The sequence below is a fragment of the Hemitrygon akajei genome, unplaced genomic scaffold (assembly GCF_048418815.1).
Source record: "Hemitrygon akajei unplaced genomic scaffold, sHemAka1.3 Scf000057, whole genome shotgun sequence".
Classification (NCBI taxonomy): Eukaryota; Metazoa; Chordata; class Chondrichthyes; order Myliobatiformes; family Dasyatidae; genus Hemitrygon; species Hemitrygon akajei.
The window spans coordinates 58,552-83,086 of NW_027331943.1; the positions used below are offsets into that span (position 1 = coordinate 58,552).

At 45.5% G+C, this 24,535-nt stretch overlaps 1 long non-coding RNA gene and 1 pseudogene across 1 annotated transcript; both read left to right on the forward strand.

The window, feature by feature from the left end:
• On the forward strand, positions 1 to 23,891 carry LOC140721501 (uncharacterized). Its single transcript, XR_012097393.1, has 3 exons — positions 1 to 239; positions 12,518 to 12,621; positions 23,567 to 23,891. It is a non-coding gene; the product is annotated as an uncharacterized lncRNA (long non-coding RNA).
• LOC140721568 (uncharacterized) lies at positions 14,413 to 16,683 on the forward strand (annotated as a pseudogene).
• Positions 23,892 to 24,535: the final 644 nt, after the last annotated feature.

Below are 24,535 nucleotides of genomic sequence, written 5' to 3' on the forward strand. Positions count from 1 at the left end.
ACACGTGATCCCGTTTGCCCCTCCCATTTAACCGCAGATGGGCAGCATCTGCGCGTCTGTTTCCGAGGCCCCGCCTCCCGATGATGTAACAATCTCTTCGCGCATGCTCACAGTCTCCGGGTGGACGGAGTTATCCTCTCCGCTCAGAGCTGAAGTGGGTCGGCTATGTGTTCGGGAAAGCCTTTCGTCTCTTCCGTCGGGATCTCTGTCTGCGGGCCGAAGGTATCACTTTCCCATCGGTGAGTATTGAGACCAATCCCGAGCGGGGAGATCCGATGTTGGTCGTGAGCTCCGAACTGAGGGCTAGTTACTCATTTATTTTCCAATTATCGGGGCTCGTCAGAAATGTGTCGACTTCACTTAATCTGCATTGAACGATCCAAACCAGGAGCCCTGGTTGTCTGTTTCCGCAGAATTGAATTGGAAGTCCCGCCGACAGGTCACGTGAGGCTGTGTGCTGCACATTTGCCCCGCCCTCCGCTTTGTGACGCCAAATCACGTGGTGTGATTTTGCCCACTGAGTTCCATTAACTTCCCCGAACTCGCCTCGTTTCCTGAAGCTCCTCACATTTGTCCTGGAGCTTTATGGCTGTTGTGTCTTCTCCCGGACTGGGGTGGGTGAGAAAGGAGAACGTCCCAGGTTGTGGGGATCTTTGATTTCACAGCCTGCTTTACCGAGGGACTGGGAAGTCTAGTGGGGAGAATGGTTTCTGTGATGTGCCGATCTGTATCCAAAGGTCTCTGCCGTTCCTCACAGTCACGGGCGGAGCAGTTACCATGCAAAGCGTGAAGTGTCCGGATGGGAAACTTTCTATGGGGTGTTGATAAAAATTTGGTGAGGGTCAAAGAATATATGACAAAGTTCTTGTTGTTTCTTCTAACTTTGTTATTTCTGAATGTTTTATACAGTAGTATGTATCATTAATTCAGTAGCTGTGGTGTGTTCTGACGTCTCCGGATCGGCTTTTCCGTGTTTACAACAGTGGAAATAGACCCGTGAGTCTGGTGTTCAAATCGTGTTTGGAAATCCCCCCCCCCCCCCCCTCACTGTCACCAGTCTGTCATTCGGTGGAAATCAGGCAGAATCTCAAGTTGCTGAAGATCTGCACTAAAAACTAAATGTTTGAAGTCATTCTGACAAAACATCATTAGATAGATAGATAGATACTTTATTCATCCCCATGGGGAAATTCAACATTTTTTCCAATGTCCCATACACTTATTGTAGCAAAACTAATTACATACAATACTTAACTCAGTAAAAATATGATATGCATCTAAAATCACCCTCTCAAAAAGCATTAATAATAGCTTTTAAAAAGTTCTTAAGTAGTTTACTTAAATGCATTGAGTCCTAACCCCGGCACTTTAACATATCTTACTCCTGGCGGTTGAATTGTAAAGCTGAATGGCATTGGGGAGTATTGACCTCTTCATCCTGTCTGAGGAGCATTGCATCGATAGCAACCTGTTGCTGAAACTGCTTCTCTGTCTCTGGATGGTGCTATGTAGAGGATGTTCAGGGTTTTCCATAATTGACCGTAGCCTACTCAGCGCCCGTCGCTCTGCTACCGATGTTATACTCTCCAGTACTTTGCCCACGACAGAGCCTGCCTTCCTTACCAGCTTATTAAGACGTGAGGCGTACCTCTTCTTAATGCTGCCACCCCAACACGCCACCACAAAGAAGAGGGCGCTCTCCACAACTGACCTATAGAACATCTTCAGCATCTCACTACAGACATTGAATGACGCCAACCTTCTAAGGAAGTACAGTCGACTCTGTGCCTTCCTGCACAAGGCATCTGTGTTGGCAGTCCAGTCTAGCTTCTCGTCTAACTGTACTCCCAGATACTTGTAGGTCTTAACCTGCTCCACACATTCTCCATTAATGATCACTGGCTCCATATGAGGCCTAGATCTCCTAAAGTCCACCACCATCTCCTTGGTCTTGGTGATATTGAGACGCAGGTAGTTTGAGATGCACCATATCACAAAGTCCTGTATCAGTTTCCTATACTCCTCCTCCTGTCCATTCCTGACACACCCCACTATGGCCGTGTCATCAGTGAACTCCTGCACATGGCAGGACTCCGAGTTATATTGGAAGTCTGATATGTACAGGGTGAACAGGACCGGAGAGAGCACGGTCCCCTGCGGCGCTCCTGTGCTGCTGACCACCGTGTCAGACCTACAGTCTCCCAACCACAGATACTGAGGTCTATCTGTCAAGTAGTCCACTATCCAATCCACCATGTGAGATTCTACTTCCATCTCCATTAGTTTGTGCCTTAAGATCTTGGGCTGGATGGTGTTAAAGGGACTAGAGAAGTCCAGGAATGTAATCCTCACAGCACCACTGACCCCATCCAGGTGAGAGAGGGATTTGTGCAGCAAATACGTGATAGCATCCTCCACTCCCACCTTCTTCTTATACGCAAACTGAAGAGGATCCCGGGCGTGCCTGGTTTGTGGCCTCAGATTCTGTATTATCAGCCGCTCCATGGTCTTCATCACGTGCGACGTCAAGGCAACAGGTCTGAAGTCATTCAACTCCTTTGGTTGTGGTTTCTTCGGTACCGGGACAATACAGGATGTTTTCCACTGTCTGGGTACTCTTCTCTGCTCCAGGCTCATGTTGAAGATGCGCTGTAGTGGTTCTCCCAGCTCAGTCGCACAGGCCCTCAGTAATCGTGGGGAAACTCCATCCGGTCCAGCCGCCTTGCTGGTACAGATCTTCCTCAGTTGACCTTCCACCTGTGCAGCCGTAATCCTGGGCGTGGGCAAGGTCTCCTGTGAGTGGCTATTTTCCTGTGAGGGAAGTAAGAGGGAGGACAAGTAGAAAGACAAGCCTGGTGTGGAGTTCTGCGGTGAGGATGAGATTGTGCTGTCGAACCTATTGAAGAAGTTGTTCAGCTGGTTCGCTTTCTCCACATCTCCACTTATGTTTGCCCCCCCGCTTTGCACCGCATCCGGTGATGATCTTCATCCCATCCCACACCTCCGTCATGCTTTTTTTCTGCAGCTTTTGTTCTAGCTTCCTCCTATACTGCTCCTTTGCCCCCCTTATCTGTACTCTGAGTTCCTTCTGAACTCTTTTAAGCTCCAACCGATCACCATCTTTAAAGGCCCTCTTCTTCTGATTTAGGAGGCCTTTGATGTGACTAGTGATCCAGGGCTTATTATTGGGATAGCAGCGAACAGTTCTAACAGGAACAACGACATCCACACAAAAGTTAATATAGTCCGTTGTGCATTCAGTGACCTCCCCAACGCCCCCACAAAGCCCCCCTTGCAGTACATCCCAGTTAGTAGTACCGAAGCAGTCTCTCAGGGCCTGTTCAGCTTCAGGAGTCCACTTTCTAAAAGAGCGTGTAGTAGTGGGATGCCTCATCACAATTGATTTATATCTGGGCTGTAACAAAACCAGGTTGTGATCAGCTTTCCCCAGTGCAGGCAGCGGGGATGCACTGTATGCATCCTCTACGTTTGCATACAGTAGGTCAATCGTCCTATTACCCCTGGTGTAACAATCCACGTACTGGGAGAAAGCAGGTAGTGGGGTGAACCAAATTGGTAAGGGTGCTGAGGAAGAGGATTTCTTAGAATGTGTGCGGGATGGTTTTCTGAACCAACATGTCGAGGAACCAACTAGAGAGCAGGTCATTCTAGACTGGGTATTGGGCAATGGGGAAGGGTTAATTAGCAATCTTGTCATGCCAGGCCCCTTGTGTAAGAGTGACCATAATATGGTGGAATTCTTCATTAAGATGGAGAGTGACATAATTAATTCAGAACCAAATGTTCTGAACTTAAAGAAGGGCAACTTTGAAGATATGAGACGTGAATTAGCTAAGACAGACTGGCAAATGATATTTAAAGGGTTGATGGTGGATAGAAAATAGGTGCAGGAATAGGCCATTCGGCCCTTCGAGCCTGCACTGCCATTCAGTATGATCATGGCTGATCATCCAACTCAGAATCCTGTATCTGCTTTCTCTCCATACCCCTGATCCCTTTAGCCACAAGGGCCATATCTAACTCCTTCTTAAATATAGCCAATGAACTGGCCTCAACTGTTTCCTGTGGCAGAGAATTCCACAGATTCTCCACTCTCTGTGTGAAGAAGTTTTTCCTCATCTCGGTCCTAAAAGCCTTCCCCTTTATCCTTAAACTGTGACCCCTCGTTCTGGACTCCCCCAACATCAGAAACAATCTTCCTGCATCTAGCCTGTCCAATCCCTTTAGAATTTTATACATTTCAATAAGATCCCACCTCAGTGTTCTAATTTCCAGCGAGTATAAGCCTAGTCGATCCAGTCTTTCTTCATATGAAAGTCCTGCCATTCCAGGAATCAATCTGTTGAACCTTCTTTGTACTCCCTCTATGGCAAGAATGTCTTTCCTCAGATTAGGGGACCAAAACTGCACACAGTACGCCAGCTGTGGCCTCACCAGGGCCTTGTACAGTAGCAGTAGAGCCTCCCTGCTCCTGTACTCAAATCCTCTTGCTACGAATGCCAACATACCATTTGCCTTTTTCATCGCCTGCTGTACCTGCATGCCCACTTTCAATGACTGGTGTACAATGACACCCAGGTCTCGTAACACCTCCCCTTTTCCTAATCAGCCATTCAGATAATAATCTGTTTTCCTGTTCTTGCAACCAAAATGGATAACCTCATATTTATCCACATTAAATTGCATCTGCCATGAATTTGCCCACTCACCTAACCTATCCAAGTCATCCTGCATCCTCTTAGCATCCTCCTCACAGCTAACACCGCCGCCCAACTTTGTGTCATCCGCAAACTTGGAGATGCTGCATTTAATTCCCTCATCTAAATCATTAATATATATTGTAAACAACCGGGGTCCCAGCACTGAGCCTTGCGGTACCCCACTAGTCACTGCCTTCCATTTTGAAAAGGTCCCGTTTACTCCCACTCTTTGCTTCCTGTCTGCCAACTAATTCTCTATCCACATCAATACCATACCACCAATACCGTGTGCTTTAAGTTTACACTCTAATCTCCTGTGTGGGACCTTGTCAAAAGCCTTTTGAAAATCTAAATATACCACATCTACTGGCTCTCCCCTATCCACTCTACTAGTTACATCTTCAAAAAATTCTATAAGATTCGTCAGACATGACTTTCCTTTCACAAATCCATGCTGACTTTGTCCGATGATTTCACCTCTTTCCAAATGTGCTGTTATCACATCTTTGATAACCAACTCTAGCATTTTCCCCACCACCGACGACAGACTAACTGGTCTATAATTCCCCAGTTTTTCTCTCCCTCCTTTTTTAAAAAATGGGGTTACATTAGCCACCATCCAATCCTCAGGAACTAATCCAGAATCTAAGGAGTTTTGAAAAATTATCACTAATGCATCCACTATTTCTTGGGCTACTCTGGGATGCAGACCATCTGGCCCTGGGGATTTATCTGCCTTTAATCCCTTCAATTTACCTAACACCACTTCCCTACTAACATGTATTACCCTCAGTTCCTCCATCTCACTAGACCCTCGGTCCCTTACTATTTCCGGAGGGTTATTTATGTCCTCCTTAGTGAAGACAGAACCAAAGTAGGTATTCAGTTTGGTCTGCCATGTCTTTGTTCCCTATGATCATTTCACCTGTTTCTGACTGTAAAGGTCCTTACATTTGTCTTGACCAATCTTTTTCTTTTCACATAACTGTAAAAGCTTTCACAGTCAGTTTTTATGTTCCCTGCCAGCTTTCTCTCATAATCTTTTTTCCATTTCCTAACTAAGCCCTTTGTCCTCCTCTGCTGGTCTCTGAATTTCTCCCAGTCCTCAGGTGTGCCACTTTTTCTGGCTAATTTATATGTTTCTTCTTTGGACTTGATACTATCCCTAATTTCCCTTGTCAGCCATGGGTGCACTACCTTCCCTGGTTTATTCTTTTGCCAAACTGGGATGAACAATTGTTGTAGTTCATCCATGCGATCTTTAAATGCTTGCCATTGCATATCCACCATCAACCCTTTAAGTATCATTTGCCAGTCTATCTTAGCTAATTCACGTCTCATACCTTCAACGTTACCCTTCTTTAAGTTCAGAACCTTTGTTTCTGAATTAACTATGTCACTCTCCATCTTAATGAAGAATTCCACCATACTATGGTCACTCTTACCCAAGGGGCCTCGCACAACAAGATTGCTAACTAACCCTTCCTCTTTGCTCAATACCCAATGTGGAATGGCCTGCTCTCTAGTTGGTTCCTCAACATTCATATGCAATGGCAAGCATTTACAGATTGCATGGATGAACTACAACAAGTGTTCATCCCAGTTTGGCAAAAGAATAAACCAGGGAAGGTAGTGCACCCGTGGCTGACAGGGGAAATTAGGGATAGTATCAAGTTCAAAGAAGAAACATACAAATTAGCCAGAAAAAGTGACACACCTGAGGACTGGGAGAAATTCAGAGTCCAGCAGAGGAGGACAATGGGATTAATAAGGAAAGGGAAAAAAGATTATGAGAGAAAGCTGGCAGGGAACATAAAAACTGACTGTAAAAGCTTTGAGAGATAAGTGAAAAGAAAAAGATTGGTTAAGACAAATATAGGTCCCTTACAGTTAGAAACAGGTGAATTGATCATAGGGATCAAGGATATGGCAGACCAATTGAATAACTACTTTAGTTCTGTCTTCACTATGGAGGACATAAATAATCTTCTTGAAATAGTAGAGGACCGAGGGTCTAGTGAGATGGAGGAACTGAGGGAAATACATGTTAGTAGGGAAGTGGTGTTAGGTAAATTGAAGGGATTAAAGGCAGATAAATCCCCAGGGAACTCAGAGTACAGATAAGGGGGGCAAAGGAGCAGTATAGGAGGAAGCTAGAACAAAAGCTGCAGAAAAAAAGCATGAAGGAGGTGTGGGATGGGATGAAGATCATCACCGGATGCGGTGCAAAGCGGGGGGGCAAACATAAGTGGAGATGTGGAGAAAGCGAACCAGCTGAACAACTTCTTCAATAGGTTCGACAGCACAATCTCATCCTCACCGCAGAACTCCACACCAGGCTTGTCTTTCTACTTGTCCTCCCTCTTACTTCCCTCACAGGAAAATAGCCACTCACAGGAGACCTTGCCCACGCCCAGGATTACGGCTGCACAGGTGGAAGGTCAACTGAGGAAGATCTGTACCAGCAAGGCGGCTGGACCGGATGGAGTTTCCCCACGATTACTGAGGGCCTGTGCGACTGAGCTGGGAGAACCACTACAGCGCATCTTCAACATGAGCCTGGAGCAGAGAAGAGTACCCAGACAGTGGAAAACATCCTGTATTGTCCCGGTACCGAAGAAACCACAACCAAAGGAGTTGAATGACTTCAGACCTGTTGCCTTGACGTCGCACGTGATGAAGACCATGGAGCGGCTGATAATACAGAATCTGAGGCCACAAACCAGGCACGCCCAGGATCCTCTTCAGTTTGCGTATAAGAAGAAGGTGGGAGTGGAGGATGCTATCACGTATTTGCTGCACAAATCACTCTCTCACCTAGAGGGGGTCAGTTGTGCTGTGAGGATTACATTCCTTGACTTCTCTAGTGCCTTTAACACCATCCAGCCCAAGATCTTAAGGCACAAACTAACGGAGATGGGAGTAGACTCTCACATGGTGGATTGGATAGTGGACTACTTGACAGATAGACCTCAGTATGTGCGGTTGGGAGACTGTAGGTCTGACACGGTGGTCAGCAGCACAGGGGCGCCGCAGGGAACCGTACTCTCTCCGGTCCTGTTCACCCTGTACACATCAGACTTCCAATATAACTCGGAGTCCTGCCATGTGCAGAAGTTCGCTGATGACACGGCCATAGTGGGGTGTGTCAGGAATGGACAGGAGGAGGAGTATAGGAAACTGATACAGGACTTTGTGATATGGTGCAACTCAAACTACCTGCGTCTCAATATCACCAAGACCAAGGAGATGGTGGTGGACTTTAGGAGATCTAGGCCTCATATGGAGCCAGTGATCATTAATGGGGAATGTGTGGAGCAGGTTAAGACCTACAAGTATCTGGGAGTACAGTTAGACAAGAAGCTAGACTGGACTGCCAGCACAGATGCCTTGTGCAGGAAGGCACAGAGTCGACTGTACTTCCTAAGAAGGTTGGCGTCATTCAATGTCTGTAGTGAGATGCTGAAGATGTTCTATAGGTCTGTTGTGGAGAGCGCTCTCTTCTTTGTGGTGGCGTGTTGGGGAGGAAGCATTAAGAAGAGGGACGCCTCTCGTCTTAATAAGCTGGTAAGGAAGGCGGGCTCTGTCGTGGGCAAAGTACTGGAGAGTTTAACATCGGTAGCTGAGCGAAGGGCGCTGAGTAGGCTACGGTCAATTATGGATAACTCTGAACATCCTCTACATAGCACCATCCAGAGACAGAGAAGCAGTTTCAGCGACAGGTTACTATCGATGCAATGCTCCTCAGACAGGATGAAGAGGTCAATACTCCCCAATGCCATTAGGCTTTACAATTCTACCGCCAGGACTTAAGAACTTTTTAAAAGCTATTATTAATGCTTTTTGAGATAGTGATTTAGATGCATATCATATTTCTTTACTGAGTTAAGTATTGTATGTGATTAGTTTTGCTACAACAAGTGTATGGGTCATTGGAAAAAAGTTGAATTTCCCCATGGGGATGAATAAAGTATCTGTCTGTCTGTCTGTCTGTCTGTCTGTCTGTCTGTCTGTCTGTCTGTCTGTCTGTCTGTCTGTCTATCTGTCTATCTATCTATCTATCTATCTATCTATCTATCTATCTATCTATCTATCTATCTATCTATCTATCTATCTATCTATCTATCTATCTATCTATCTATCTATCTATCTATCTATCTATCTATCATGGTCTGCATCCCAGAGTGCTTTAGAAAGTAGCCCAAGAAATAGTGGATGCATTAGTGATAATTTTTCAAAACTCCTTAGATTTTGGATTAGTTCCTGAGTATTGGAGGGTGGCTAATGTGACCTCACTTTTTTAAAAAATGAGGGAGAGAGAAACCGGGGAACTATAGACTGGTTAGCCTGACATCGGTGGTGGGGAAACTGCTAGAGTTGGTTGTGAAAGATGTGATAACAGCACATTTGGAAAGAGGTGAAATAATAGGACAACATCAGCATGGATTTGTGAAAGGAAAATCATGTCTGGCGAATCTTACAGAATTTTTTGAGGATATAACTATTAGAATGGATAGGGGAGAACAAGTGGATGTGGTATATTTGGATTTTCAAAAGGCTTTTGACAAGGTCCAACACAGGAGATTAGTTAGCAAACTTCAAGCACACGGTATTGGGGGTATGGTATTGATGTGGATAGAGAATTGGTTGGCAAACAGGAAGCAAAGAGTGGGAGTAACTGGGACCTTTTCAGATTGCCAGGCTGTCACCAGTGGGGTACTGCAAGACTCAGTGCTGGGACCCCAGTTGTTTACAATATATATTAATGATTTAGATGAGGGAATTAAATGCAGCAACTCCAAGTTTGCAGATGACATGAAGCTGGGCGGCAGTGTTAGCTGTGAGGATGCTAAGAGGATGCAGGGTGACTTGGATAGGTTAGGTGAGTAGGCAAATTCATGGCAGATGCAATTTAATGTGGATAAATGTAAGGTTATTCACTTTGGTTGTAAGAACAGGAAAACAGATTATTATCTGAATGGCTGATTAGGAAAAGGGGAGGTGTAACGAGACCTGGGTGTCATTGTACACCAGTCATTGAAAGTGGGCATGCAGGTACAGCAGGCGATGAAAAAGGCAAATGGTATGTTGGCATTCGTAGCAAGAGGATTTGAGTACAGGAGCAGGGAGGCTCTACTGCTACTGTACAAGGCCCTGGTGAGGCCACAGCTGGCGTACTGTGTGCAGTTTTGGTCCCCTAATCTGAGGAAAGACATTCTTGCCATAGAGGGAGTACAAAGAAGGTTCAACAGATTGATTCCTGGAATGGCAGGACTTTCATATGAAGAAAGACTGGATCGACTAGGCTTATACTCGCTGGAAATTAGAACACTGAGGTGGGATCTTATTGAAACGTATAAAATTCTAAAGGGATTGGACAGGCTAGATGCAGGAAGATTGTTTCTGATGTTGGGGGAGTCCAGAATGAGGGGTCACAGTTTAAGGACAAAGGAGAAGGCTTTTAGGACCAAGATGAGGAAAAACTTCTTCACACACAGAGTGGTGAATCTGTGGAATTCTCTGCCACAGGAAACAGTTGAGGCCGGTTCATTGGCTATATTTAAGAGGGAGTTAGATATGGCCCTTGTGGCTAAAGGGATCAGAGGTATGGAGAGAAAGCAGGCACAGGGTTCTGGGTTGGATGATCAGGCATGATCATACTGAATGGCGGTGCAGGCTCGAAGGCCCTAATTGCCTACTCCTGCACCTATTTTCTATGTTTCTATGTGTGGAAAATTAAAATCTCCCACAATCACAACCTTGTGCTTACTACAAATATCTGCTATCTCCTTACAAATTTCCTCCTCCAATTCTCACTCCCAATTAGGTGGTTTATAAGACACCCCTATAGGTGTTACTATACCTTCCCCATTCCTCAATTCCACCCAAATAGGCTCCCTAAATGAGCCCTGTAATCTGTCCTGTCAAAGCACCGCTGTAATATTTTCTCGGACAAGCATTGCAATACCTTCCCCTCTTGCCATTCTGATTCTGTCACACCAGAAGCAACAAAATATTGGAATATTTAGTTGCCAATCACACCCCTCCTGCAACCATGTTTCACTAATAGATACAACATCATCTTTCCAGTTATCAATCCATACTCTTAGCTCATCCACCGTTCTTACAATGCTTCTAACATTAAAATAGATGCATTCAAGAAACTTTCCACCTCTTCCTCTCTGTTTATCCCTAACGGTGCAAATAACTTTATTCTCTATTTTCTTGCCTTCTCCCCTACATCTTCAGTCTGAGCGCTCCTACATCAGGGAGGAAGTTCAAATCATCTGTGTGTTAAAAGTTTAGCCATCATGGTGACTGAAGGCAGCTGTAGGTTCATGAGGGACTGTTACTGTCAGATTCTGCAGTTCTTGCGGCTGCTCATCGCACCCAGGATTGAACCCTGGTCACTGAGCATTGGAGGAGTCTGTTCTGCTGATGTTAGCCTTAAACTGGACTGGTGTTTAATATTGTGGATCTGTGAAAGATGAATCAGTTCTGTATCAAATCCCGTGTCTCAGGTACTTACTGTCTCTACCACACTCACAATGTACACTAGAAAGGCCACTCAGCCCATCTGGTTCCTGCCCATGTTTCTGTTCCATATCAGTATATCAAAATCTCTCCCTGTCATTCCCCTCTCACTCTCCCTGAGATGACAGGTTGCAACTAGTCACCACTCCGTGGGATAGGAGATTTCCCGTGAATTTCATGGAAACATATAAATGCACAACACATTACAGATGCTTTGTCCCACATTGCCGTGCCGATCATGTAACTTACTCTAGAAACTGCTCAGAATTACTCAACCACAGAGCCACCTATTTTCCTGAGCTCCATGTACCTATCTGAGAGTCTCTTAAAAGACCCTATTGTATCCGCCTCTACCACCGTCGCTGGCGGTGCATTCCACACACACACCACTCTTTGCTTAAAAAAGTTAGCTCTAACATCTCCTCTGTCCCTACTTCCAAGAAGCTTAAACCTATTCCCCTCATGTTAGCCATTTCAGCCCTGGGAAAAAGCCTCTGGCTATCCACACGACCAATGCCTCTCATCATCTTATACATCTGCTTGATTTTCACCAGGCTGAATAAGAGGATCTCACTGTGGTTTTGATGTTCTCTCTCTCTCCCTCTCTCTCCTTGTGTCTGACGTCACAGCCCCGCCTCACTCAGGCACTTAAAGCGACACTCACAGTAAATGAACCCGCGGTCTCGCAACACAATGCACCTCTAAAGTCTGACAGCAGACCAGTGAGTAAATCTTCGATGGTGCAGAGTCAAAAACCAAAAAAGTTGCCAGCCTGAGTCAGCGCTTTGGGGCTCCAGAGAGAGATGTGGTCTAGAGTTTACCAGGAGGAGGAGGAATCAGAGCAGCAGGATGTGGCTACAAAAGAAAGATCAGAAACATTTGTAAACTGGTTGACCGATAAAAAGGTGGTTAATTTCAGGCAGCAAATGTGGAGAGGAATAAAAAGACAATGTTTAGGCCGAGCCCCTTCAGCATACCTAGCCTGTGTACTCCGCTGCTTAGTTGCTGCCTGAACTGCACAGATCCTCCAGCATTGTGTGTGTGTGCGTCTCTGTATTTCCAGCAACTGCAGAATCTCCTGTGTTTTATATCTGCATTTTACTTTGGCATTAGATACACGTTGATATTGAGTATATTGCTTATGGGAGCCGCTTTCTGCGTTAAAACAGCTGCAGATTTTTCTATACACACGAAAAAAAATGAGGTATGGACATTGAACCGGTGCTTGCAGAAATGGTTAATGGCATCGTGATTACCCATAGGGCCATGCGTTAAGAATTTTGCCGGCGCTGAAGCACCGATGAAATGCGCCAGCATCAGGCTGAGGACGTCCCTGAGTTTCACGCCTTGAAAATGTCGGTTGCAGGTAAGAGCGATTCTCCGTGATTTTATCTTAAACACCGAATTCACAACAATTCCTGTGAAATCCGAACACCGTGGCCAACAATCCCGGGACAGTCCTGCTCTCATCCCTGTCTCTCAGCCCCACGATCCGTACACGGGCCCCGGGGAGCTTCCGGCTGATGAGGGAATGGGAACCGATGGATCTCTCAGACAGAGCTGAGCTCCAGCTATCTAAATGCAAGGATTAGCAACTCGGAGAAAGGGAACAAAATCTTTTACATCACCAGCTGAGAAAATCACCTTTCTTCTACCACCGATCACAAACAAGAGAAAATCTGCAGATGCTGGAAATCCAAGCAACACACACAAAATGCCAGCGAAATTCAGCATTAGTACTCTTTTCCATAGATGCTGCCTGGCCTGCTGAGTTCCTCCAGCATTTTGTGTCTGTTGCTTGTTCTACCACCTCTTGTTCTGGACTTTTTTACCCGTGAGAACATGTTTTGTCCCATTCTCTCTGAGTGCATTATGATATCAAACACCTTTGTCCTGGGCAACAAATAGCTTTCACATCACAAATGTGCCAGACTCCAATGAGACAGACTACTGCCCTTCCCTTCATATTTAGTGGCATTGCCATCACTGAGTTCACCACTGTCAGTTTTTGTCTGATGTGTGTATTGTGGCGATGCAAACATTGCTGGAGAATTGGGGGAGGCTTCAGGGGAATATAGAAACTGAGTTCACCACTGTAGTCATTGGCGGGGGGGGGGAGGGTTCAGGGGAAATATTTATGTAGAATACAGAAACTGGTGATACTTGAGTCCCCTGTGTGTATTGTGGTGTTGCAAAAGTTGCTGGAGAATTTGCAAGTGGGAAGAAGTGGAGTGATATTTGGAAATCTGACTTTTTAAAGCGTAACTTAGCAAGCAAACCACATATGGACAATATGCAAAATCTTTGGTGAGAAAATCCTTCATTACACATTACAGGCCTGCTACATAGGTTGTGTGAGAGTGCAGATGAACTGCATCGAACCCAGAGGAGATCAAAGTTCCTATTGACAGTGATTTGCTAGCTGTGAAAATGAATACCTCTCTATAAAAAAATTCACTGTGCACATCTTGTCACTGGGTAAAAAAAATGCACAGTGCAAGACTTATGTACACACTGGTTATTACAATTAGAGGGGGTATTGGAGGGAAGATGGGGAGACCTGTAGTGTCCCTGATGCCCTCACTTACAAGAAATGCATCCAGCTGCAGCTTGTAACCCTGCACTTTAAGGAGTTGGAACTTGAAACGCATATGGGGATTGATGGTCATTTCAGATACCAGCACTCTGCCCAGTCAGGAGATGATTTCTCTTCCAACTTGGGTTTAACCTCACTGTAACAGTGTGATACCAAATCAAACCTTGGCAACTCAAGTAATCTCATCTGAAATGTTGTCCTACACCCATTGATGGATTTTGTAAATCTTCTACAGGTTAAAAACGAGAAGGAATTTGTCTCCAGGGATCCCAAACACAGCACGCCAGTTTTGTTGTCTCTGTCTAGATATTTAAGAAGTGGAGCAAGGGATTCAATCAACCATCCTTCCTGCTCAGACTGTGGGGAGGGATTCACTCTGTCATTTCAACTGAAGGTACATCAGCAAGTTCACACTGGGCGAGGCCATTCATCTGTTCTGTGTGTGAGAAAGGATTCTGCCGGGCATCCCACCTGTGGAACCAAGAGTGAGATCACACTGGGCAGAATTTCAGAGTCATCTGCTGAATTTCGGGGAAGGGATTCTCTCGATCATCTGACCTAATGGCACACCAATGTGTTCACACCAGGGGGCAGCCATTCACCTGCACAGTCTGCGGGAAGGGATTCACTCAGTCATCCACCCTACTGGTACATCAGCGAGTTCACACTGGGGAGAAGCCATTCACCTGCTCAGAATGTGGGAAGAGATTCACTCAGTCATCCACCCTACAGATTCATCAGCGAGTTCACACTGGGGAGAAGCCGTTCACCTGCTCAGTCTGTGGGAAGGGATTCACTCAGTCATCCAGCCTACTGAGTCATCAGCGAGTTCACACTGGGGAGAAGCCATTCACCTGCTCAGACTGTGGGAAGAGATTCACTCAGTCCTCCCACCTACTGAGTCATCAGCGAGTTCACACTGGGGAGAGGCCATTCACCTGCTCAGTCTGTGGGAAGGGATTCACTCATTCATCCCACCTACTGAGTCATCAGCGAGTTCACACTGGGGAGAAGCCGTTCACCTGCTCAGAATGTGGGAAGAGATTCACTCAGTCATCCCACCTACTGAGTCATCAGCGAGTTCACACTGGGGAGAAGCTGTTCACCTGCTCAGTCTGTGGGAAGGGATTCACTCGGTTAGCTAACCTACAGAGTCACCAGCGAGTTCACACTGGGGAGAAGCCATTCACCTGCTTAGAATGTGGGAAGGGTTTCACTCATTCATCCAGCCTTCTGAGTCATCAGCGAGTTCACACTGGGGAGAAGCCGTTCACCTGCTCAGAATGTGGGAAGAGATTCACTCAGTCATCCACCCTACAGATTCATCAGCGAGTTCACACTGGGGAGAAGCCGTTCACCTGCTCAGAATGTGGGAAGAGATTCACTCAGTCATCCACCCTACAGATTCATCAGCGAGTTCACACTGGGGAGAGGCCGTTCAGCTGCTCAGAATGTGGGAAGAGATTCACTCAGTCATCCCACCTACAGAATCATCAGCGAGTTCACACTGGGGAGAGGCCATTCACCTGCTCAGAATGTGGGAAGGGATTCACTCAGTCATCCAACCTACTGGTACATCAGCGAGTTTACACTGGGGAGAAGCCATTCACATGCTCAGAATGTGGGAAGGGATTCATACTGTCATTCTACCTACAGAGACACCAGCGAGTTCACACTGGGGAGAGGCCATTCACCTGCTCTGTCTGTGAGAAGTGATTCGCTCAGTCATCCAACTTACTGGTACATCAGTGAGTTCACACTGGGGAGAAGCCATTCACATGCTCAGAATGTGGGAAGGGATTCATACTGTCATTCTACCTACAGAGACACCAGCGAGTTCACACTGGGGAGAGGCCATTCACCTGCTCAGTCTGTGGGAAGGGATTCACTCAGTCATCTAACCTACTGGTACATCAGCGAGTTCACACTGGGGAGAAGCCGTTCACCTTTTCAGTCTGTGGGAAGCGATTCACTCAGTCACACCATCTGCAGAATCATCAGCAAGTTCACACTGGGGAAAAGCCGTTCACCTGCTTAGACTGTGGGATAGGATTCACTCAGTCATCACAACTACTGGCACACCAGTCAGTTCACAGTGGGGACTGGCCGTTGTTATGAATCCCTGGGTTTTGTTTGCTGTATACTGTTATTTTAAGAGAGAGAGAGATTAAGAAGGCGAATCAGTCTGACTTGCAGCTTGTTTACATCGCTCGCAGCTTGTTTAGTTTTAACCGAGGACACAGACACTCAGAGTCAGATGGAGACGAAGGAGGAAAAACTGAAGGATCGAAACCAGGGAACTAGTGGCCAAGGGTCACTGTTTAGAACTTTCCTATGCCCACAAGGTGGGTTAATTATCGATTCATGTACATAGAATGTGTGGTTGTCACCTTGTTTGATCCATAGGAGTGGATCGGATTTGGTGTATCCTGTGGAGACCCCTTATGTGTTAACCCTTGCCTGGCTGTGGTGTGGTAGTTCACTTGAAGACGATACACCTTCTGACAAGTCACTTTCGGTGAGAATTTGTATGTGGATTTGGAACGATGATGGATAAAATCTACAGCAACTGTTCTCTCGTTTTACCACCGTAGAACCTGTGGAATTCTACATATTTGCGTTCTCTCGCCATTTACCATGGATTACAAATCTCTCTCTCATCATCTATTCTGTAGTTGAACGGAACTTTCATACTTTACCATCTCAAGACTCCAAGCCTTGTTTCCCCCGAGCTCAATAGTTTGGGAGTTACATTTACACACATCTATAAACTTAACACTGTTAACTTCTGTTTATCTTGTTTAAGTTGCAATATTACAAGTAGATTCTAATAAAGATAGATTTAACATCAAAACCAGACTCCAGGTGTAGTCTATTGCTGCTGGTTCGTTTCTAAAGCATTATGGTTTGTAAAAAATTTGGGGCGTGGGTCTGGGATATGAACAGATTTGGGGGCTATTGATCGATGAATTATCGATTTGATTGGGGAAATCCCTTTTCATTTATTTGTGTGGAAATCAGCAGCAGTGGAGATTTATAAATTTCTGGAAGCGCCAACCCCTGAGGCATTAGGAAAAGCCAAAAGGAATGAATTGCTGACTGTTGCTAATGGGCTGAATCTTAAGCAGGTAAGGGGGTGTGAAAGACGAGGGAAGCATAAAACTGGGAGAGGAGGTAAAGGTAAAACAATAGGGGTTATATTATAAAATATAGGCATCCACCCCCTTTTTCAGAGACTGTGATCCCTGTTTCAACCGGTAAAGATGTGCATTTCAATGTGTTCATCTCTCAGTCCTCGATTCTCTAAATGCAATGGTTATCACATTTGATTTTTCTTCATATGATGACCCAACCATTTCAGGGATCAGTCTATTGAAACTTCATTGCACTCTCTATAACAAATACTCTCTAACCACTTTGTTAATCCTCTGTGCAAAAAATGTCCATCTTCTGTAGCCCCGTGTTGCCCCAACCACTCACCTCCTACCCCTGTCATTGGCCCCACTTGCAGGTCAACCGTCTGCCGGTGTTTCGCCCCCAACGTGAATCCCTCTGCTCGCCACCAGCGTGGGCTCAGACATTTCCACAGATTTCCACCGGGACAAACATCCTGTCCGCCCCCTCTCACACCATCTTTTTCCTTTCAATAAAATCCCTCCTCTCCCTCCCCAGGGAACTGGCATCAAACTGACGGGCCGAGCGGTCTCCTCCTACCTCTCGGCGACACATCAGACTCCAGCCACAGAAGACGCTTCACAAACCCCCCAACTTTCCTTGGAGGAAAATGGAAATAAATCAAAAAACGGACATTTACTCCGCATGATGTGGAGTTTGAGGCCGGAGCGGGAGGCGAACTCAGCGGGGGTAACGCCCTCTGGACTTGTCCACCTCTGCGACTGGTGGTAACAAGTGATTGACATCGCTTTGCACCAATGGGAATAGCGCAGCCCCTGAATCCTCTGTTGACAGCGGTGGGGGAGGGCTGGTCACGTGATTATTAGCCCAGCTATTAAACTGATAAAGCCCGAGCTCACCAGCGCATGGATGACGTAAGATGCTGTGCACGTAAGGGCAGATCCCGATGTGGGAAGCCCATGCGTGACGTCAGGCGCGACGGGGGTCTGTGTGACATCACCTGTGGGGATGCGCTCGCATTTAAATGCACCTTAATGTGTGTTTCTTATGATTTGAGAGGGACAACAACATTAATCACGGGTTTCATTACTGAATCCAGTGTTGTGAGATGTAAAGTCCCCTGTTTTGTGTCCGGCTGTGCCGTGTTGTTTGGGGGCTATTGATCGATTAATTATCGATTTGATTGGGGAAATCCCTTTTGATTTATTTGTGTGTGGAAATCAGCAGCAGTGGATATTGATAAATTTCTGTAGGTTGGATGACTGAGTGAATCCCTTCCCACGTATTTCCTCATCCAGGTCATCCACTCTTGGTCTTCCTGGAATCATTCTTTGAAACTTCTCCGGACCCACTCCAATAAGAACACATCTTTTGCTCAGATAATAAGTCGGAAGTACAGGTCGGAATCTGCTCACCATACACCAACAGTGATCTGCCCAATGCGTTATAAAGCTATAGTATCGCATCCCTGCTCTTATATTGCTAACATTGCAGTTGTCATCCTTAATCAACTCCATCTGCAAGCAAACCTTTAGCGCCTCTTGCTCAAGGACTCACAAGCACTTATGCACCTCTAATTTTTCCAAGTTTCTCCCATTTATTTTTTTCCTACACCCAATTACTTCTACCAAATGTACATGACTTGCATACACTGTATTTCAACTGCTACTTTGCTGGCATTCTCCAGACCTATCGAAGTCCTTCTGCAGACTCCCGCTTTGCTCTAAACTACCTGTCCCCTACCTATCTTTGTATCAACTGCAATGTTCGTCACCAAGGTATCAATTCCATCATCCATATCATTCAGATTTAACATGAAACGATGCGGTCTCAATACTGACCCCTGCAGAACAGCATTAGTTACCGACAGCAAAACAGAATTGCCCACATTATTCTGACTCTTTCTCCCTTGTCAGTACAAGTTTCTTTCCTGTAATTCCATGAGCTGTGATCCTGTTAAGCAGCCTCACGTGCAGCACCTTAGAAACATAGAAACCCTGCAGCACGTTACAGGCCCTTTGGCTCACAAAGCGATGCCGAACATGTCCTTGCTCTAGAAATGCCAAGGGTTACCTACAGTTCTCTATTTTTCTCAGCTCCGTGTACCTATCCAGGAGTCTCTTAAAAGACCCTATGGTGTCCGCCTCCACCACCATTGCCGGCAGCCCATTCCAAGCGCTCACCACTCTCTGTGTAAAAAACTTACCCCTGACATCTCCTCTGTACCTACTTCCAAGCATCTTCAAACTATGCCCTCTCGTGCTAGCAATTTCAGCCCTGGGAAAAAGCCTCGAACTATCCACACGATCAATGTCTCTCATTTTCTTGTACACCTCCATCAGGTCACCTCTCATCCTCCATCACTCCAAGGAGAAAAGACTGAGTTCACTCAACCTGTTCTCAAAAGGCATGCTCCCCTATCCAAACAACATCCTCGTTAATCTCCTCAGCACCTTTTGTATGGCTTCCACATCCTTCCTGTAGTTTGGCGACCAGAACTGAGCACAGTACTCCAAGTGGGGTCTGACCAAAGTCCTATATAGCTGCAACATTACATCCCGGCTTTTAAACTCAAGCCTGGGGTTGATTAAGGCCAATGCACAGTATGGCTTCTTAACCACAGAGGCAACCTACATAGCAGCTTTGAGTGTCCTATGGACTCCGTCCCCAAGATCCCTCTGTTCCTCCACACTGCCAAGAGGCTTACCATTAATACTATATTCTATCATATTTGACCGAAGAAAATGAACCACATCACACTTCTTTGGGTTGAACTCCATTTGCCACTTCTCAGCCCAGGTTTGCAGTCTATCAATATCCCCCTGCAACCTAACCCAACCTTTGTGTCATCAGCAAATTTACTAACCCATACCTCCACTTCCTCATCCAGGTCATTTATAAAAGTCACGAAGGGTAGGGGTCCCAGAACCGATCCCTGAGGCAGACCACTGGTCACCGACCTCCATGCAGAATATGACCAGTCTACAACCACTCTTTGTCTTCTGTGAGCAAGCCAGTTCTGGATCCACAAAGCAATGTGCCCTTGGATCCCATGCCTCCTTACTTTCTCAATAAGCCTTGCATGGGGTACCTTGTTGAAGATCATCTGAAAATCCAAGCAAACAACATACGCTGCCTCTGCTTTATCTATCTTGCCTGTTATTTCCGCAAAGTATTCCAAGAGCTTTGTCAGTCAAGATTTCCTCGAAAGAATCCGGCTGACTTTGGCCTACTTCATCATGTTTCCCCAATTACAGTACCCAAAAAAACACACTCTTAGTACACTCCTACATCTTCCTGACCACTACGGTCAGACTAACGGTCCAATAATTTTCTTTCTTGTGCCCCCTCTCTTCTTAAAGAGTGGAGTGACATTTGCAAATTTCTGGTCCACCAGAACCGTTCCAAAATCTAGTGATTTCTGATAGATCATTACTCATCACTTGAAGAGAAAACTAAGGGGGGAACTTCTTCATTCAGAGGCGGGGAGAGTGTGCACCGAGCTGCCAGAGCAAGTGGCAGGGACGATTGTCATCTTTAAGAGAAGTTTGCTTAGATCACTGGATGAGAAGCATATGGAGGGCTATGGTCCAGGTGGAAGTTGTTGGAACTCGGAAGATGAATGCTTTAGCACGGACTAGACAGGCCGAATGGCATTTTCCTGTGTTGTAGTGTTTTATGACTCTAATGCCTTCACAATCTCTTCAGCTCCCTCTTTCTGAACTCTGCGGTGTCTTATCTACCTTCAGGCCTTTCAGCTTCAAAAACACCTTCTCTCCTTGGTAAAAGCATGTATCCTCACTTCTGCCCCAGGTACTGCTGAGTGTTTGGCATTTATGTAATAAATTTAATGACACAACTGTAGTGGGTGACTTCAATCTGCAGGAGGATTGGGAAAGTCAGATTGGTGTGAGATCGCAAAAGAGGGGATGTATTGAATGCAAACGAAATGGCTTTTTAGAGCAGCTGATGGTTGAGCCTACTCGGGGAACTGCTATCTTAGATTGGGTGTTGTGTAATAACCCAGATCTTATTAGGGAGGTCAATGTAAAGGAACCATTAGAAGGCAGTGATCATAATATGATTGAATTCCTACTGCAATTTGTGAGGGAGAAGCACAGGCAAGATGCATTGTATCTCAATGGAATGAAAGTGAATTACAGAGGCGTGAGAGAGGTGATTCCCCAGGCGGATTGGAGGATGCTGGTGGAGATGACGCCAGAGCAGAAATGGCTGACGTTTCTGGGAATAGTTCATAATGTGCAGGATAGATATGTCCCACAGACGTAGTTCTCAAACAGCGGGGCTAGGCTATCGTGGCTGACAAAGGAAGTTAAGGACTGTATAAAAGCATATAAGGTAGCAAAAGTGAGTAGTAGGTTGGATAATTGGGTAGCTTTTAACATCCAACAACAGGCAAATTTAAAATAAAAGCTATAAGGGGAAAGGTGAAATATGACAGCAAACTATACAATAATATAAACCAGTTATAAAATATACGAAAGGGAGGCGAGAGTTGATATTGGACTACTGGAAAATGATGCTCATGGGGTACAAATGGGGAAGAGCTGGTAGATGAACTAGACAGGTACTTTGCATCCGTCTTGTCTGTGGAAGACACCACCAGTGTGCCAGAGATCCGTGAGTGTCAGGGAGCAGGACTGTGTGCCATTGCTATTACAAAGGAAAACGTGCTAGGCAAACTCAGGTTCCTAAAGTGGATAAGTCACCTGGACCAGATGGACTACATCCCAGAGTCCTGAGAGAGGTTGCTGGAGAGATAGCAGATGCATTGGTCATGACACGTTAAGAATCACTTGATAACAGATGAGGTTTTGGGGTACTAGGAGACTAATGATATAATAAGTCAAAGCCAGCATAGGTTCTGTACAGGGAAATCTTGCCTGACAAGTCTGTTACAGATCTTCGAGGAAGTCATAAGCAGGATGGACAAAAGAGAGGCAGTGGATATTATTTACTTGGATTTTCAGAAGGCATCTGATAAGGTGTCACACATGAAACTGCTTAACAGGATAAAATCAGAAGAAATACTGGCATGGGCAGAGGAATGGCTGATAGTCAAGAGGCAGCAAGTGGGAATAGAAAGGGCCTTTTCTGGTTGGCCAGCAGTGACTTGTGTTCTTCAGGGGTCAGTATTCGGTCCGCTACTTCTCACATGGTTTGTCAGAGATCTGGATAATGGAACTGATGGGGTTGTGTGGCTCAGACTGTGGGAAGAGATTCACCATATCATCTCACCAAGTGACTCGCCAGTCAGATCACACTGCAGTGAGGGACTTCACCTGCTCAGTCTGTGGGAAGAGATTCACTCAGTCATCTAACCTACAGAGACACCAGCAAGTTCACACTGGGGAGAAGCTGTTCACCTGCTCAGACTGTGGAAAGGGATTCACACAGTTAGCTAGCCTACAAGCACACCAGTCAGTTCACACTGGGGAGTAGCCGTTCACCTGCTCAGTCTGTGGGAAGGGATTCACCACATCATCTCACCTAGTGACTCACCAGTCAGTTCACACAGCAGAGAGAGGTTTCAACCGCTCAGATTGTGAGAAGGGATTCACTCAGTCATCTGATCTGCTAGCACACCAGTGAGTTCCACTGGGGAGAGGCCTTCGACCTGTGAATGTGGGAAGGTATTTACACGAGCATCTCGTCTACTAAAACACCAGCAAGTTCACACCAGTTAGAGGCTGATCGTCTGTTCAGACTTTGGGAAATGATTCTCTCAACCGTCTCCACCAAGGCTGCATCATTGTGTTCCACTGGGGAGAGGCCATTCACCTGCTGTGAATATGGGAAGGGATTCACTCAATAATCTAACCATGTAACACACGACTGGGTTCACATTGGGGAGAAAGTTTCAATTAGCTGTAGGCTGGATATTTGTCCATCCCCTTTGCTGAATGCAATTTCGAGAGTGACTGGGGGAGTCTAGTACAAGAGGGCATGACGTAAGGTTTGCAGGGCGCCCATTCAGAACAGAGATGCGGAGAAATTTTTTTAGTCAGAGGGTGGTGAATCTGTGACATTTGTTGCTATGGCTAGCAGTGGAGGCCAAGTCATTGGGTTTGTTTAAGGCAGAGATTGATAGGTATCTGAGTAGTCAGGGCATCAAAGGTTATGGTGAGAAGGCGGGGGAATGGGACTAAAGGGCACATTGGATCAGCTCATGATGAAATGGTGGAGCAGCCAAATGGCCGATTCTGCTACGGTGTCTTATGGTCTTATGTGATTTTCTTTCTCATGTGCGTTATCCCTCTTCCTCCTTCTGTCCAAGGTCGTGTTAATCTAAGTGGGTTTGAGTGTAAATAGTCTTTTCTAAACTTGTCATTTCAGTTCTTACTTACCTTTGTACATTTTACTGATTGAAATGGGACTAAGATATTTTCATTAAAAAAAGTCAATGTCGGTATTGATGGAAGTGTTTATTGCCGTTGTTGTAATTGTTAACTATTGAGCTCTGTTCGGCAGTTTTTTTTTAAAGCCTTGCAATAAATTTTGTCAAAGGTTTTCACAATATTGCACTACTTTCTGTTGTTTTTGCTTGTTGATTTTTCAGATACGTGGTTATCACGAGTCCCGGTGAAGGGTCATGGCCGGAAATGTTGATTCCCATCCATAGATGCTGCCTGACCTGCTGAGCTTCTCCAGCACTTTGTGTGAATTTCTCTCTATTTCTTGCATCTGCAGGTCCCCTTGTTTCCCAGATCTTTATATGTTTAGTGAAATAACAAGCTGGTCGTGGGGTTGTGTGACTCTGTTGGTGAAATATTAAATAAAATCATTAAATAAGAGGTGGCATAGGGTTGGGCGGTGTAGAATCTGTGGGTAGAATTAAGGAACAGCAAATGTACAAAAAAATCCCTGATGGGAATTGTATAGTGACCCCAAAACAGTAGTAAGTATGTGGTGCACAAATTACAATGGGAGATAGAAAATGCGTGCCAAAAGGGCAATGTTACAATAGTCATGGAGGATTGTCATGCAGGTGATTAGGAAAATCAGGATGGTGTTGGTCTCAAGAGGAGGAATTCCTAGAATGGCGACAAGATGCTTTTTTTTTAGAGCAGCTCTTGTTTGAGCCCACTTGGGGATCAGCTATTCTGGATTGGGTGTTGTAATGAACCGGAATTAATTAGGTCACTTGAGTTCAAAGAACCCTTCGGGACAAGTGATCTTAATCTGATCAAATTCACCCCGACTTTAGAGAAGGAGAAACTAAAGACAGATGTGGAATAAAGAGAATTAGAGAGGCATGAGAGAACAAATTGTCAAAATTGATTTGAAAAGAACACGGGCAGGAATAAAAACAGAGCAACAATGGCTGGAATTTCTAGAAGCAATTCAGAAGTCACAGAGAGGAAGTGGTATGCTAAAGGTAAGGTGACAAAACCGTGGCTGAGAAACCAAAGACAACACATAAAACAAAGAGAGGGCACAGAACAAAAATTACTAGAAGTTGAAGGATTGGGAAGCTTTTAAAAGCAAACATAATGCAACTAAAATCATTAAGAAGGAAAAGTTGGAA